At 41.9% G+C, this 16,134-nt stretch overlaps 1 protein-coding gene across 11 annotated transcripts in view; it reads left to right on the top strand.

Moving 5' to 3' along the window:
* MSRA (methionine sulfoxide reductase A) overlaps positions 1–16,134 on the top strand; it is a 455,502-nt gene that overhangs the window by 347,754 nt on the left and 91,614 nt on the right. The gene's annotated exons all lie outside the window — the stretch shown is intronic.

Here is a 16,134-nt window from a genome sequence, read left to right on the forward strand (position 1 = left end):
TATGGTTATATTTTCTGATTTAGATTTATGCTTAACAATGAGGCCATTAGCTACTGTAATGCTGGTCTATTTTAGTATTAATATGAAAAGTCTGATATGTAACAGTTCCCAGCAATCTGTGGGATCTCCATCTAACCCCCATGGTGGCAAGGTGGCAGTGAGGAGGAGAGAGAGACAAGAGTGTATCTACTGATAAAAAAGTAGCAGGACATGAAGTTCATGGTCAGTTCAACTCTGGAAAGCAGAGAAGGCTAAGGGAGGTGCTGGTAGGGCCTTATTTATTTTCAGCACACCTCCTCCCTCCAGGGCTATGATGTCTGCTTGGGGATAATAGTCAGCAGCCTCTGGGATGGCTCTCAGTGGTCTCTGCCCTTGTGTAAACCCCTATCCTTGAGTGTGGGCTAAATTTAATGACTCACTCCCAATGAATGACAGAAGTGGTGTGATGTTACTTCTGAGATGAGTTTATTAAAAGATCCGGGCTTCCATCTTGGAGGCCCTCTCTCATTGTCTCTTGGATCACTTGCCCTAAGGGAAATCAGCTGCCATGTTGTGAGGCAGCCCTGTGTAAAGGTCCCTGTGGCAAGGGGCAAAGGCTTCCAAGAACAACATGAGTAAGCTTAGAAGCTCCTCAGCCCCAGTCAAGCTTACTGGTGGGACGGCATCTCCAGTTGACAGTTGGACTGCAACCTCATGAAAGGTCTTAAGCCAGAGGCACCTAGCTAAGCAGTGCTACAGAAACCACAAGATAATAAGCTTTTGTTGTTTTAAGTTGCTAAGTTTTGGAATAATTCATGTATACTTATATTGCCATTCTCAAAAGCTTTTCACTGCAAATTATCCTTTCTTATGTCTCTTTTCATCATGACTTTTCTGGTAATCGTGGGCTTACCTGGGCATATGTGGTAGTGGTTAAGCATGTAGCCTCTAGCACCAAATAGTCTCAATTCATATGTCAGCTGTGGAACTTTTTATCAAGTCACTTAGAAAACTCTATATCTTACTTAACTCAAACAAACCTATAAGGATGAGAGACCTCATTATTATCCTCATATTTCAGATCCCCAGAGTCATAATGTTAAGTCATAGAGTAACTAGAGTTACAGAAAAACAAACCAAATGCAGGGAGATGAGTCAGACAGCTGATGCAGGGCTCTAGGACAGAAATAATAGGAGCCTTCTCTAGGGTGCTGCCAGTCAGAGTGGAATAAGGGATATTTAGGAAGTAAAATAATAGATCTTGGAACTTGATTAGAAGTGGAGAAAAAGTGAGTGGGAGGAGTCCAGGGTAATTTATAGGTTTCTGGCTTGTGATATTGTATATGAAGGTATAGAGGTGCAGAGGTGGATTTGTTGTGAAGGTAAGTTAAGTCTGAACATGTGGAGTTTAAGGTACCTGTGATCTGGGCATCCAGGTGGTTTTTAGGAGAAGATGTGGGCTGTTCCTTCCTTGCAGGGAGGGTTGTTGTGACTCTTAACTGGGTTAATGCTTATATGGCACATGGCTTCACACATAATAAGTGCTCAACAAATGGTAGCCCTTATTATTATTGGGAGTTATCAACTTGGTTAGTGAAACCCTAGTTGCTGGTACAGTCACTTCGGGGAAGTGATAAGAGATGAGAGGAGAAAGCTCAGGACTGGTGGAATACCAACATTTGAGAGGTTGGGTAGGGAAATGCCTATGGCAGGCAAATGACATGATATTCTGGTGTTCACAGTGAGGATTTTAAGTTCCAAAGGTCAGTGCCTTCCAGGTGATGATGAAGAAGTTAACATGATTTTTTGGTTTCTGCCCCAACATAGTTTCTTACACTTAGCTGTGAGTGGAGCCCATGTTGATTTAGATAACTGATACACATAGGAAATAAAATTTAGATATTAAATATTAATAAACTTTTAATAATTTATCCATTATTTTTGTAGATTTGGGGAATATTAATGTTATATTCTAGATAGTTTTTCTAACCACATGCTTTTTGGGTGTTTTGTACCTAAGCATATGGGATACACATACATGTACACATTTTTGCTTGGTTTTTAAAAGTAGGGTCTTTTTTTTTTTTTATAAAGATTGGGGTCTTCTGTCTTCCCAGTATCCAAATATCCATTGCTGTTAATGTAACCACATATAATTGCTTTATTATCAACTCAGAGAACAAATAATCTCATGTTTCTTTTATTTTACCACATAAATAAAAGTGGCCCTGCATCCCCCCGATAGATGAGTGGCAAGTCCAGTACTTGTCTCCTGGCTAACTGGCTAAAACCCAGAAAGTCTTGACTCTAGACCAGCACCTCCAGTACAACTTTCTGCCATGATGGCCAGTGGTCTCTTCTGTACTCTCCAGTACAATAGCCACTAGCCACATGTGGCTATTGAACATTGAAGTGTGGTTAATGCAACTGAGAGCTGAGTGTTTTGTTTTGTTTTATTTTAATTTAATTAATTTAATTGTATATTTAAATAGCCACATGTGGCTAGTGGCTACCTGATTAGACAGCATAGCAGTCTATGAGGGGTGTGTGTATCTATGTTGAAGGGAGCATGGGGCATGCCAGTCTGGCTCCCTGGCTGAAGACTCAAGATTCCAAGCCTTCTGCTCTTGTGTTGGCTTATTGCAAGAGCATGGGACTGCCATAGAGCACAGTCCTCATGGCCATCAGAGATACTGCACCAGGAACTGCTCCCTCCCTTTCTTTTTGGAGATACACAGCATGAGGGTCAGGTAGTTTTCCTTTCAGTCACCACAAGAAAGAGCTGAATACTGAAAGCCACAACCCTGAGGACCTTGGCTGAGCTCAGTCAAGTGCAGAGGTGTCTTTCCATTCTTGATACAGTCCTTGCCCAGGAGTCCTGGGTCAGGATTTATCCTTCTGTCCCACCTTGAGCACCAGGAACTACTGTCTCCTTTCCCCCTTTTCAGATCTATACCATGAGGGGTCAAGTCATTTTCCATTTTGGGAACCAAGAATGAAGGCCCTCATTGTGTCACCTTTCTTGGTGAACAGTAGGGCTAATTGCATATACCTGCACTCGGTGACCACTATAATTTTTATCTTAGTCCAGATCCCACGGAAAACAGAGCCTGTGGCAAAGGCTTGTGTGTGAGGACTTACTTGGGGAGTGCAGTGCCGTGGAGGAGGAGTAAGGGGCAGGGGGCCTGGAAAAGAAAAAGAGGGAGAACCAATATAACTCGGTCTGTACTATCAGTGATGGGTTGTTTGGTCCCTGTGAAATGACCAGTCCTTCTGGGAGAAGAAGGGAAGCATATGTCTGTTGGATGCCATTCCCCACGGGTTCACTCTGTGCTTCTGGGTCGCACGTGGGTGGACTTAGGAGACTATGTCCCTGCAGCAGGAAGGCAGGAGGCACATGGCATGAGTGTGAGACAAATCGCTGGAGGGCTCACCTGCATAAAACTAATCAGAGTCCATCCAGAGCTGAGCACTGCAGTGGGAACTGGAGGAGAGACAGGTGAGGCTGAGAGGATCTGAGCTGGCGCATGAGAGGTGGCTGATGCGACCGTCTACAGAGGGTCCTTTAGCCACTCCACCTCATCCAGGCCAGGCAGCTGACCGACTACAAAGCCTTGAGGATGATCTACCATGATTTTGTGCTTTCTGGCACCTCTGTTAGAGCAGAGAAAGAAAAAGACAATTTTATTTTTCAACAGACATCCTGTTACAAGCAGATAGTTATATACTATACCATTACATGTGTAGTGTATATATTTACATATCGTATATGTATGTAGCTATATAATGACGATGCTGCTGCTGCTGATAGACAGCAACACCAGAACCAACTGAGTGCTTACTCCATGCTCATTACTATTTTAAACACTTTATATAAATGAAGCCATTTGTATATCTCTGACTCTATTTATCTATATACATACATAGATATAATGGATATGTTAGATATAGGTATGCATGTATCTCTTAGTACCGTTATGTAGAAATGTATATATTCATGTGTTTCTTGTTCCTAGTTTTGAAAGTTGTATAAATTTCTAACTGTCCATTCAATTGGTATAAATGATAATATACACACCAAAAAAAATCACTAATTTGCAGTGTCTGTGAGAGGTGATATAATTAGCTTTTGCACCATAAAGAACTTGATCTGTGCTTTTGAATTTACCTTTAAAAGTAAATGTGGTTGCTAATAGATCCCACAAAGCAGGAAGAGAGTCTCAGATATCACCAGTTGCCTTAACAGGTGAGTAAAGGAGAGGAGAAAGCTAAAGAGTTGACTCCTGGAACCTGGAATTGGCTTTCCTGGGTTTTCTACTTAAGGTAACCTTGCACAAATTCCTGAAACAACAAGGTGTTTAATCTAGGGAGAGTCATTTCTTAACAGTACTAGACTGAGGTCTAGGATTTGTAATCTCTTCACAAAAATATAGGTTTATTTCTGAGATTGGAAGATTCTGCACATGACTCATTCCATGCATTTTATGTACACTCATTTCCCCTTTAAGAGTTGGCATTTCCAGCCCTGTCATTACATTCTGGGAATTCATCTTATTTGAGTCCTGGTGGGACCCCTATGCACTAACTATAACATTGACTTAGGTTACTAATTTAATAGTCTTCACTAGTTTGCCCCCAGTGACCCCCTAGTAACCAGCTTCTTCAGCAACTTCTTTATACTTGGAGTTTAGAGTGACAGTATTGCTTACCACGGAGCAGCCATTTGAACATAAAATTAGCTGATTTTATCACAGGGACCAATTGTTGAGCTAATTAGATGTGCAGTACTGCTGATGAGCCAGAAACCCAAAGTGATTTTCCATCTAAACTGTGGTTTTCTGCAAAGTTGGCTGGGTTGTAGATACCAGACTCACCAACAACCTTAGGAAAGGAAAAATGGCTGAGGAAGTTTGTGAATTTTCATTCTTAAAGGAGTCTGGAAAACCTTACAGAAGGGGATCTGAGTGAAAATCAAACATCACACTGGATTCATTGACCTTGGAAGTGCTGGATTCTGTTCACTGAGTAGGACAGCTGCTTCATGTTCTTCATGAGCTGAAGACTTCGCACAAAATATGGGGGGGGGGGTGAAGACTACATTAGCTTTTCTTAACTGCATTTTCATATTTTTTTCCTTGAGTTTTGTGATGGAATTATTTCCTCATGGTCTTAAGTGGAGATAATCTAATGTATTATCAATTGCCTTTGGATTATCAAATATAGACAGCTTATCTCCCAAGTGGACCTGTCATGACATGTGCTAATATTCCAAACTGAAACGTGGCCTGTTGTGGGGGAGGTGGGTGTTCAGATGCAATTCTCATATCCTGAAAATGCAACTCTTCCTCATTTAGGAATCAAATCTTTTGATCACTGATAGGTTTTGTTTCTTGAAATTTGATAGAGAATTAAAAAGTCTGAAGATAGTTTTCCTGGTCACATGACCTATCTCTTTCTCAACCTCTCAAAACTTCATGAACAGCCTTTCCTCTGGATAACCTTTTTGGGTGAATGCTAAATTATCAACCATGTGCCAAATATAAAAATAATGTTTTAAAATCTGTCTCTATCAGTCTCTCAGTCTGTTTGTTATCTATCCATCCACTCACCCACCCACCCATCCATTCATCTGTATCTTCAACATAGCTATAATCTCCAAGTATTTGCCATATTTTATCTTAAATTTCAGTTATCCTGCAGTCTGTCATCTGTCATCTATACTCCATATAGTGTCATTTTAAAGAAAAGTACTCAAAATGAAAGATTAAAAACAGTATGCAATGGTTGGATTACAGCAGCATTTTTTTAGGTTTGCTTCAGCTTTGATTATTTAATTTTCTTTCCCAAATTTTGAAATCATAGTAGAATTTTGTTCAGGTCTGATTATTCAGTTTTCTTCCCTGAGCACTTAGGCTATAGCCAGATAGTCAGTGACTGCCCATGCTCTCCAGTTAAGCCCTGACAAGTTGTGGTTTGGCTGCTCAGTGTGTATGCATGTGAGAGAGAGAGAGAGAGAGAGAGAGAGAGAGAGGGAGAGAGAGAGGGAGCAGATTTCGTTTCCAAATAACCTATCTACCTGTGCTACCAATTAAATTTTTGCTTCTTTTCTCTAGCATAGTTTAAATGCCATCATCTTTATACTGCTGACTCAAAATTTCTGGGCCAGAACTACTCCCTGGGCTATAGATCCCCATATTCCACTGCCTACTTGTTAATTCTCCTTACTTGTCAGCATAATCTTTCCTAAACTGGGAGGCTTGATTCCCACCCCTCCCCCACACCATAATAAGCCCCACAGCTTTTTTCTGACACTGCCCCCAACCCATTGCCTGCCCTCCCAGCCATCATCTTCTAACTTGCTTAAGCAAGATCTCTATGAGTCCTCACTGATTCACCCTTTCCCTTACTCCTCACCTCTGGTTAATCAGATTAACCTACAGTCTGCTTCTCAGATATGTCCCTCCTGTGCCTACTTCTCACTCATTTTCATATTCACTGTCATAGTCGGACTACTGTTATCTGTTCCTAGACTACTGGGCTGTGTACCTCTCCACTACTAGCCACCCACACAGGGCAGCCAGAGCGACTTCCTAAATCTAATTCTAGTCATTTCCTTGCCCTGTGTCAAACTCATCTGTGGCTTCCCTACTACATTGAGAATGAAATCCAAACAATCATTTTGCCATCTTTCCATGAGACATCTTCTAGTCAGAGTGGCTGATTACCATGGTATATCTAAGAATTAACATACAATTCTTGCTCCGAGCTCCAAACCTTCTAATAAAGCTCAAGAACTTCTGGAATTCTGGGGACTTAGGATAAGAACCATGGTCACTCATAGAAAATTTTACGGCTATTCAGTGAACATTATAATAAATGTTTTTATGTTTCTTTGTATTTCAAAGTTAGTTCTTAATGCAGAGTCACCGTTTCCACAAATAGACCAAATTTAGAGGTTTGAGGAATTGCTGCTTTGTCTAGTATGTGTTATATACCAGGAGGAAATAATTATTGAGTTAACCATAGTGTTCTTGACCCCAAAGCCTATCTTGAAAACTCTCTTGACAGAAGAAATTACTAAATGTCACATCGTAAAACAATATTTGGTAAGATTAAGTCAGTGGTTGGTACATAAAACCATCTTCCTTTCTCTAATTTGCCATATCTCTGGCTTTTTGTCTCTGTCTTAGTTACAAATGGCCATTGCAGCTAGTTACCACAAACTTGGTGGCTTAAAACAACAGAAATTTATCTTCTCATAGTTTCAGAGCCCAGGAGTCTGAAATCAGTTTTGCTGGACCAAAATCAAGGTTTCATCTGGGCTGTGTTCCCTCCAGAGGCTCTCATGGGCAATCCCTTTCTTGACTCTACTCCTCTAGTGACTGCTGACATTCCTTGACATGTGGCCACATCACTCCATTCTCTGCCTCAATGGTTACATTGCCTCCTCCTATTCTGTGTGTCTGATCTTCCTATGCCTCTTTCTTATAAGGACACGATTGTATTTAGGGCCCACCTGATAATGTGAGATAATCTCCCTGTCTCCAGATCCTTAGTTTAATCACAGCTTTGAAGCCTTTGCCATATAAAATAACATTCACATGTTCCAGGGATCAGGACATCGACATTCGGAGGTGCTATTATTTAGCCTTCCGCAGTCTCCAGATTTGGTTTCCAGATTACCACTGTCACGTGTCCAGTCTTAAATGGGAGACTGAAATGGGGAGCTCTTCTCTTCTGGGCTTCTCAGGAGAGTCAAGCCATGTTCATTGAGTGGGCGCCCATCTGGGTTCTTCTGGATCCCGGAGCTAAACACAGAATACACTCAATTCTCCAGAGAGGATGGGGCTTGATCTCTTTCTTAAGGTCCTTGTCTAGTTTTGAAGGGAGATAGACATTCACATAAGCTTTTCCCCTTTCAAATATATCTACCTTCAAAAAAGACCCAACTTCACCCCTATACTACTTACCAAAATAAAGTAACAGACCAAAAATAACACCAGAAAAAAAAATCCTAGGAGCTAGATTTTGGGGACAAAAGTGTGTGTGTGTGTGTGTGTGTGTGTGTGTGTGTGTGTGTGTAAGTAATCAAAATAATGTTTGAATGGTTGGCAACAATGTTCTAGTACTCTCTTAGTCACTTAACATCAATGAGTCCTTGACTTCTCTGGTCTTCATTTTAAATTACCTAACAAAATTTCCTCAAAGGTTTATTGTAGGAATTAAATGAGATTTTATATATATGTAAAATACTCCTTATTATGGACTGAATATTTATATAAGTAAATTAATACATCCATCATGCATACTAGCACACATACATACTGCTAGCATGTAGTAGTCAGCCAATATATATTAATTGAAGCTGAGACACTTCAGTTTTCCAATCCAGAAAACAGGTGTTTTTTTTTTTAATTTGTATGTATTTTTGAGAGAGAGAGAGAGAGAGAGAGACAGAGTGCAAGTGGGGAGGGACAGAGAGAGAGAGGGAGACACAGGATCTGAAGCAGGCTCCAGGCTCCGAGCGGTTAGCACAGAGCCCTGTGCGGGGCTCGAAATCACAAACCACGAGAACATGACCTGAGCTGAAGTCAGACTCCTAACCAACTGAGCCACCCAGGCGTCCCCAGAAAGCAGTTTTAATTATGTCAACTCAACTGAAGAAGTTAAATATATTCAATAAATATCCAGTTATGCTATAATCATCATCCTATAACTGGATCTGATAATTCCCTACCAGGAGGTACAGACCCTTTGTTTCCTTGTAAGCTTCTATAAGGCTGAAAATTTGAAAATATCCTTCCTTCCTTGTTTGACCCCATCTTCCTCAGGAAATTAATACATGAATTACCTTATCAAATATTAACTATGTACTGATTAGTTGCCATATTTGCATTACAGTTGTTTCAAACATAGCTATCTGAAGAAGGAACTCATGAAGTTGGTTATAATAAACTATGCTATACACAGTCACAAAAGTCCTTATGTCATAAATGCTGTCCCTTGTAGAACATTTCGTAGAACTGTCCTAACACTAAACTCTTTGGGGGCCCCTAGTCACCCTTGTTTCCCCTAAGGCCCGGTACTGTGCTTGGCACCTAGTAGCAAATATTTGTTGTCCTGAACTGAAGATTTGGAGCAGGATAAAGAAGCCCATTGTTACCCCTTGTTATGGGCTGGATATTTGTGTTCCTCAGATTTTATATGTTGAAGCACTAACCTCCCAGTGTGACGGAATTTGGAGATGGGGCTTTGGGAAGTAATTAGGGTTAGATGAGGTCATGAGGATGGAACCCCACCATGGGATTAGTGTCCTTAAAAGAAGAGACATTGGAGTGCGCGCTCTCTCTCTCTCTCCATGTGCACACAAAGAAGAGGTCATGTGCGCCCACAATGAGATGGTAGGCTGTCTCTAAGTCATGAGAAGAGTCCTCACAATGAAATCTCCTCTGCTGGCGCCTCCATCTGAAACTTCCCAGCCTCTAGAACTGTGAGAAATAAAGGTTGTGTTTAAGTCTCCCAGCCTGTGGTTCTTTGTTACAGCAGCCTAAGCTGACAGTTACCTTGGAGGGGTGGGAAGAACCACAGCTTTGGATGAGAACACGTGGCAGCGTTGCTCTACCTTTACCAACCGTGACCTTGGACAGGTCTTTACAGCTCTAGTTCCTTGTCTATAAAATGAGGAGAATAAGAACAGAACTCCTTATAAATCTTGAGTTTTCAGTGCTTTTTGTCATACTACACAAGTGACCCTTGTCCTTATACTGGGAGGTAGTTCAGGATCTGTTCTCCTACCTGCCTTAGGAAGAAACTGGAGCTCAAAAGGCTTTATTCACATTTTCAAAGTGACCTAGATAGTACTTTTATTATTTATATATTTTTTTAATATTCACTTAATTATTTTGAGAGAGAAAGAGCACAGACATGAGCAGGGGAGGGGCAGAAAGAGAGAGATTGAGAAAGAATCTCAAGCAGGCTCCACACTGTCAGTGCAGAGCCAATGCAGGGCTCAAACCCACGAACAATGAGATCATGACCTGAGCCGAAATCAAGAGTTAGATGTTTAATCAACTGAGCCACCCAGGTGCCCCAGAGTTAGAGTCATTTGATTATGAATGCCTTGCTCAAATTTGGGGGGGGTATTTGGTAATCTGTCAAGCAGTTTACGAATATCAGGGTTTCATGGGGTGACTCCAGAGATGAGGCTGACTTCATTCTGCTTTTCCAAAGGCCCCCCAATTCCAAACCATTGTGAAAAACATTGGATCAGAGAATCTTCCTTTCTGTCACGAATTGAGAAAGTGTCAAGGTTATTTCTGTGTCTTTGTTTATAGAGAAATGAGTAGGTTATCCATGGTTAGGAGTATCCCTGCTCGGTCTATTGTATGCTGTATGCTGTGATGTTAAAACCAGTAACTGCACTAAAAGATTCTGCTTTTACAAAACATCAAAAATCATTCCTCTGCATCAAAGGACCCTGAATAGAGTGGGTATTTTATAGTTTGGGGATTAGCCAGTTGTTCTTCTTTTTAAATTTGTGGTGTTGTTTAAAGTGTGGAGTTATGGGTTTTAAATGTCCATGGAAAGACCCTGAATAATTCATTCACTTACCTTAGTCAAAGAGAAGAATCCCCCTTTGTATGCCCAGCAGTAAAGATGAAATTCCTCTTACACCCCTCTTGTACTTTTGCAGTTATCATTATAGGTATTGTTAAGAATTCTTAATAAGAACTTATGAAATAAATGTTTTAAAAATGCCCATTTCTGGGAGGCAGGCATCTATATTTCCATGTATGCAACCATAGAGACAGCTAAATCTTTAGCCTTAATGGTTTAGTTGCATCTGGGTGATTATTTTCATTTCCACTTATCATTGTGTGTTAGACTCCCTGTGTATGAGTACAGATTGCCCTTTCTTGCACTGTATTTAGAAATATCTGCATTACCCCTGGGCATTTGTTCATTAATAGGGGGTGGGGAGAGGAAAAGCTTGTAATAATGGGCTTTACATATTATTAAACTGTGTGCATCCGCATTTGGATCCAAATGAAAAATCTGGTTGTGTTACTGCCCTCTGGTGGTTCTGGCCCATTGCTGCAGTGGCAGGAAGTTGCGGCCCCCAGGGCGGAGTTGGGCTTGTGGTGGCAGCTTCCAGGAGCAATGCTGACTGTTGGGCATTGCTGGGCCATCAGTCTTTCATTCACGTTCTGCATTTCATTCAAGTGCACTGCAAGAACCCTACGATTCCACTTACTGGCCAGAATAATGAGAGAAGAAAGCATTCTTGTGAGGACCAAGAAGACATTTTCATTTCAGTGGAGGTATATGTGCAAAATAACCCTGACCTACATAGGACGAGAGTTGAGTGAACTCAAACTTTCCACGGGTTACACTCCTCCTCATCTTTCAAGGCCAGCATGGGAAAATGCAGGGGCTCTCAAAGTGTGACATATGTATCCCTTGTGTTATACAGGATTACTTTAGGGTATATTTAGATGAACCTCTTCAATTTTAATAGTTGCATGTTTATTTTAATATGTACTGGGAAACAAGCGGCGAGTGTTTGAAGTCCACAACTTCATGGACGCCATTGCATAGACCAGGATATGGTGCCTACATCCACAGCTGCGTTCTTTGCAACAGGGTGTTACTTCTGCTCATTGGTTGACAGAGCAAAAGCCCGTGGAGGTGGGTGGTTGACATGGATCACCAGTGGTTCCGCTGCTTGCTTGCGGTATGACCTTTGACTGCCAACCTCTCTAAGCTAGGGTTTCCTGATTTGTTAGGATAATAGCGACTACTTCTTAGGGTGTTAAGGCATCCTGTGATCTGGTGTATGTGTTGAGTGTGTATCACAGAAGAAGCTGTCTCGTTTCCCCACACCCCAGGACGCTTCTCAGAGCCTGCCTCCTTCCAGGTTCACATCATGCTTTGCCTGCTACACTTATTTCATCTTACCCATTACAAGCGTTTCCACATTTCTTTTCACTCTTGATTATAAGTGGGGCATCCTTTGCAACACTCCCTGTGGCACGTTGCACAAAGCAGCCACCCTGTGAATGAATGTTTGTCAGGGGACTTAAGCACAAGTGCAAAATAATTCTCAGCAACATTTTCCTCCGACGCATTCGGTGCATTTCATCTGTCAGATTAAGACTGGATCTATACCTTGTCCCTTATGCCTCCCTGATACATGTGGTCTGATAACAGGAACGAGATTAGGTTCCTGCCCATTGGCTGCAAGCAGGGAGGGAAAAAAGGCCTGCAGTGTCTTGTGTTTGCCTGCCACTAATATCCCCTCTTATCTTACCAACTAATATATAGGTTTATTCCGTGCACCCACATGCTCACACTCTACTGGTTAATTTCAGTGGCAGATAAGCGGAAGGCAGTGGAAACATTTTAAATACAGTATTTTATCTAGAATAGGATCTATTTTAGAGACAACAAAAGAGCCTTTGTTACTCAAGCAGGTAGATTTGTAAGGCTTGCCCTGGTTTAGTCTATATAGAATGGCCTTAGGAATGGTAAGATCAGAGAAACTACCCGTGGGGGAAGATAGTAGGAGCCCTCGCATGTTGGTGGTAACAAGAGTGAAACAGGGTTTGTTGTTTGCCTACAGAGGCGGTGCGTTTGCCTTTAAAATTCCTGTGGATTTTATCTCGGCTCCGTGTGGTTCTAAGTTTCCCCAGTCCCCCTCCACAGAGCTTCCCAGCCTGTTCCTAAAGCTGCAGAATGCCCGCTTGCATTTCTGCAGTGAAGGCGATGTTCATTTAGGCTTCAAGAAATCAGAGCTTTCATGTTTGCCATGAAAGCCAGAGAGCCGCAAGCACCTCAGTAGCGGAGATAAAAGGACATTCGTGTTTGTGCATGTGTGTTTAGAACTTAAAGGACAGGGAAAAGAAAGAAAATAGCTGTTACAGCTTTGCACTTACTTCAAAATATGCCTCACTCCCTCTGGTGGGACCATTTAACTCCAAATGCCTCCCCTATCCCCCTCCACCCCCACCACATGCTCCCCACCCCCACCACATTCATCTTGGCTCATGTGACATCTGTTCTGGGCACTGCAGAGCAGTCTTCTCGTTGCCATGGCAGCCGGTGGAGAGAGCCCGCCCATTGGCTGCTCGCTGAGAGGAGGAAAAAAAGGCCCGCAGTGTCAGGGGTCGTGTGCCTAGTGCCTGCCTGCCACTGTTTTCAGTCAGCTGCTGGCTTGGCCACATTAACGGTGCGTGCTGCAGCGGGCAGGGGCCCTCGGGGACCGCCTGCCACAGCTGTGTGCACCGCCGGGCAGAATGGGGGCCCGAGGTCAATGTCATTAGTTTCTCCCTCAAGTGTGAAGTGTGTGAAGGACAAAAGCAGAGCATGTAAGGAAAAGTGGGCTGCTGTTTCCTTCACCTTGAACTCCTCTGAGCTCTTTTCTTCTGTTTGGATTTGGAATTTGGTAAAATGAGCCTTTCTACTTCCAGCCATCCTCATAGTGAGAGGGCCTGAGCCCCAGTCGAGCTGTCAGCATAAAACCTCTATTAGATTCCATTTCGTTGACCATTACCCTGTCACTCTAAAACGAAAAGAGGACAGCATTCCATTTCAAAATGGACACCCGAACCTGATTGTTTCTAAAATTATTTTCCTCTTGTTGGATTCACTTTTGAATTTAACAGTGCAACTAGAATCACGGTTCTGGCGTCAGAGACCATGTTCTGCATAAGTAGGTGAAGACCACGTGAATCCGTGCTCCCTCCCAATGCCTGACCTTGCACCTGGCCAGTCAGACAGGTATAGAGAAGTAACAGCCATGAAAGCCTTCTTGGCTGAATTCCGGCTGCCTCCCTTGGGATTTGAGGTCCCCACTGATGAGTGATGGGGATGTCTGTGCACCAGCCATACCCAGGGCCTTCAACCTCCAGAGGTGTGTACTAGTTGGGATTTGGCCGTGGCTGGTGACCTTGCCCCCTGGCACCAATACGAACATCACCAGTCAGCATAGTGGAGGGTGGAGGAGGAACTTTTGTGAACATTCTCTCATCTGTGCCTCCTGTGAAGCATGTGAAGTGGTGATTCCAAATCCCTGTTTTATAGGAGGCCGAGTCTGACAGTTTCCAAGATCACACAACCTGTAAATGAGTGAGGTCAAGATTCATACTCTGGTTCTTTGCTTGCAAACTATGCATACTTTTTTCCATTCTGTCACACAGCCACAGTAGATTCCTGGACATCGAACACCCCCACTGATTCATACATGGGGAAGTTGGGCTATGATCAGGTCATTTCTCCCATTTCTACTCATGCTTTATTATAATGATTTTACACTTAATAAGAATGTGTCATTAGAGGCGCCTGGGTGGCTCAGTCGGTTGAGCGTCCGACTTCAGCTCAGATCATGATCTCGCGGTTTGTGAGTTTGAGCCCCACATCAGGCTCTGTGCCGACAAACTCGGAGCCTGGAGCCTGCTTTGGATTCTGTGGCTCCCTTGCTCTGTGTCCTCCCTTGATCGTGCTCTGTCTGTCTGTCTCTTGAAAATAAAATTAAAAATTAAAAAAAAAGAAGAATGTGTCATTAGTGTTTAATTTGTCAAGATCAAAAGCTAAGGGCTTGAGGAGTTTTTATTGTTCCTTCCAGTGGCTGCTTGTGATTATGGTCTGACTGATAGCACCGTATACAGTGCACCATCGCTGAGCAAAAAGGCTCTAGGCTCAGGACAAGGAGGGGATTTGTGCCAGAGCCAGTGAGACCAATTTAAAACTTACTGTTCTCTCTACTTCCCTCTCTCAAACTTATTTTGGTCACTTATTTATTTTGGGATGGTTCAAAATAGAAGTATACCACAAAATCATGACAAAGAAGGTCTGTATTATTAATGTCTACCCCTCAGCCACCTTTGTTCATTTCTTTCGTCCTGAATCTAGAAATTTGAGGATTTAGTCCTAAATCATTGAAAGGACTAAAGAATAGAAAGAAGCATTATGTCATTTTGCATGATTAAATGAGAGTGCTTTGCTGCTGCATCTTGGCAAAACCAGGACTGACTGTCAGTGATTCACGTACTAGTCTTTTCTATCCATATGCTGATCAGAGCCAGCAAAGTTAACAGACATTGGATCAGTTTGGAGCTGAGGCAGGGAGTCTCCGAAAGCTTACTCTCAACTCTAGTATCCTAATGTAGCAACAGCTTATTACACCTGCTGGTAAACTGAATTCCTTCCTTTCATCCCTCGTACACTGGGTATAGCATCCACTTAGGGGAATTTAAGCAAAAGTAGGAGCCTTTGCTTATCTAGAGATAGGACCTTAGCAAGCATTCAAAAGAATGTACCTTGGTGGCAACAAGAATGCTAAAATATGTCACATCATAACTCAAATGATGCTTTTATTAAAGCCTGAGTGGCAAAGCTACCATAAGGAATAGTATGCCCCAAAAAATAGGATGAAGTCTGTAGAGCAAAGATATAGGGACTATATCTTGACTTAAGAACCTACACACAACTGTTCTTCCAATTATACTTTCCATTTGCCAACCCCCCCCCCCGCATTCATTGCTAATCCTCCTATTATTGTCTTGATCAGTATTTATAAGACCATAAGAAACATATAGTGAGAAACAGATTTTAACAATGACTTTTCCAGAGAGAAAAATTGATCAGGTAAAGTCCAGAGAAGTTCCTGATGTCTATTTAAACACCTGGAAATGAAATCAGTATGAACTCTGGATTGGTTAAGAAATCTCCATGGTCTATGATCATGATTTACTAGAGACACATAGGAATAAGACCATTAGCCAGCATTACTCCAAGTTTTTCCTTTTTCTCCATTTTCTTATCTATAATTATAGATTCATCTACCTAGAAAAAGTCCTCTAAGTCATTTAGTTCAATGTTATTTAGTCACAACGATGTGGATTAATGGTTATATAAAATGCCCTTTAATTTCCTAATTCTCAGATTGTAGAACATAATAGGAGTAAAGGAATATGGAGTGGGGTTAGAACTTGATATTTTCTCAATGAAGACTTATCGGGCACCTACTGTATACCAGGAGATGAAATGACAACATTTTCTTTGATCTAAACTATTAACTTTTTACACCTCTTTACATCTTCTTTGTATGTTTTTTAAACTTTTTTAACATTTATTCATTTTTGAGAGACAGTATGT

Source organism: Panthera leo, chromosome B1 (genome assembly GCF_018350215.1).
Source record: "Panthera leo isolate Ple1 chromosome B1, P.leo_Ple1_pat1.1, whole genome shotgun sequence".
NCBI classification, from domain to species: Eukaryota; Metazoa; Chordata; class Mammalia; order Carnivora; family Felidae; genus Panthera; species Panthera leo.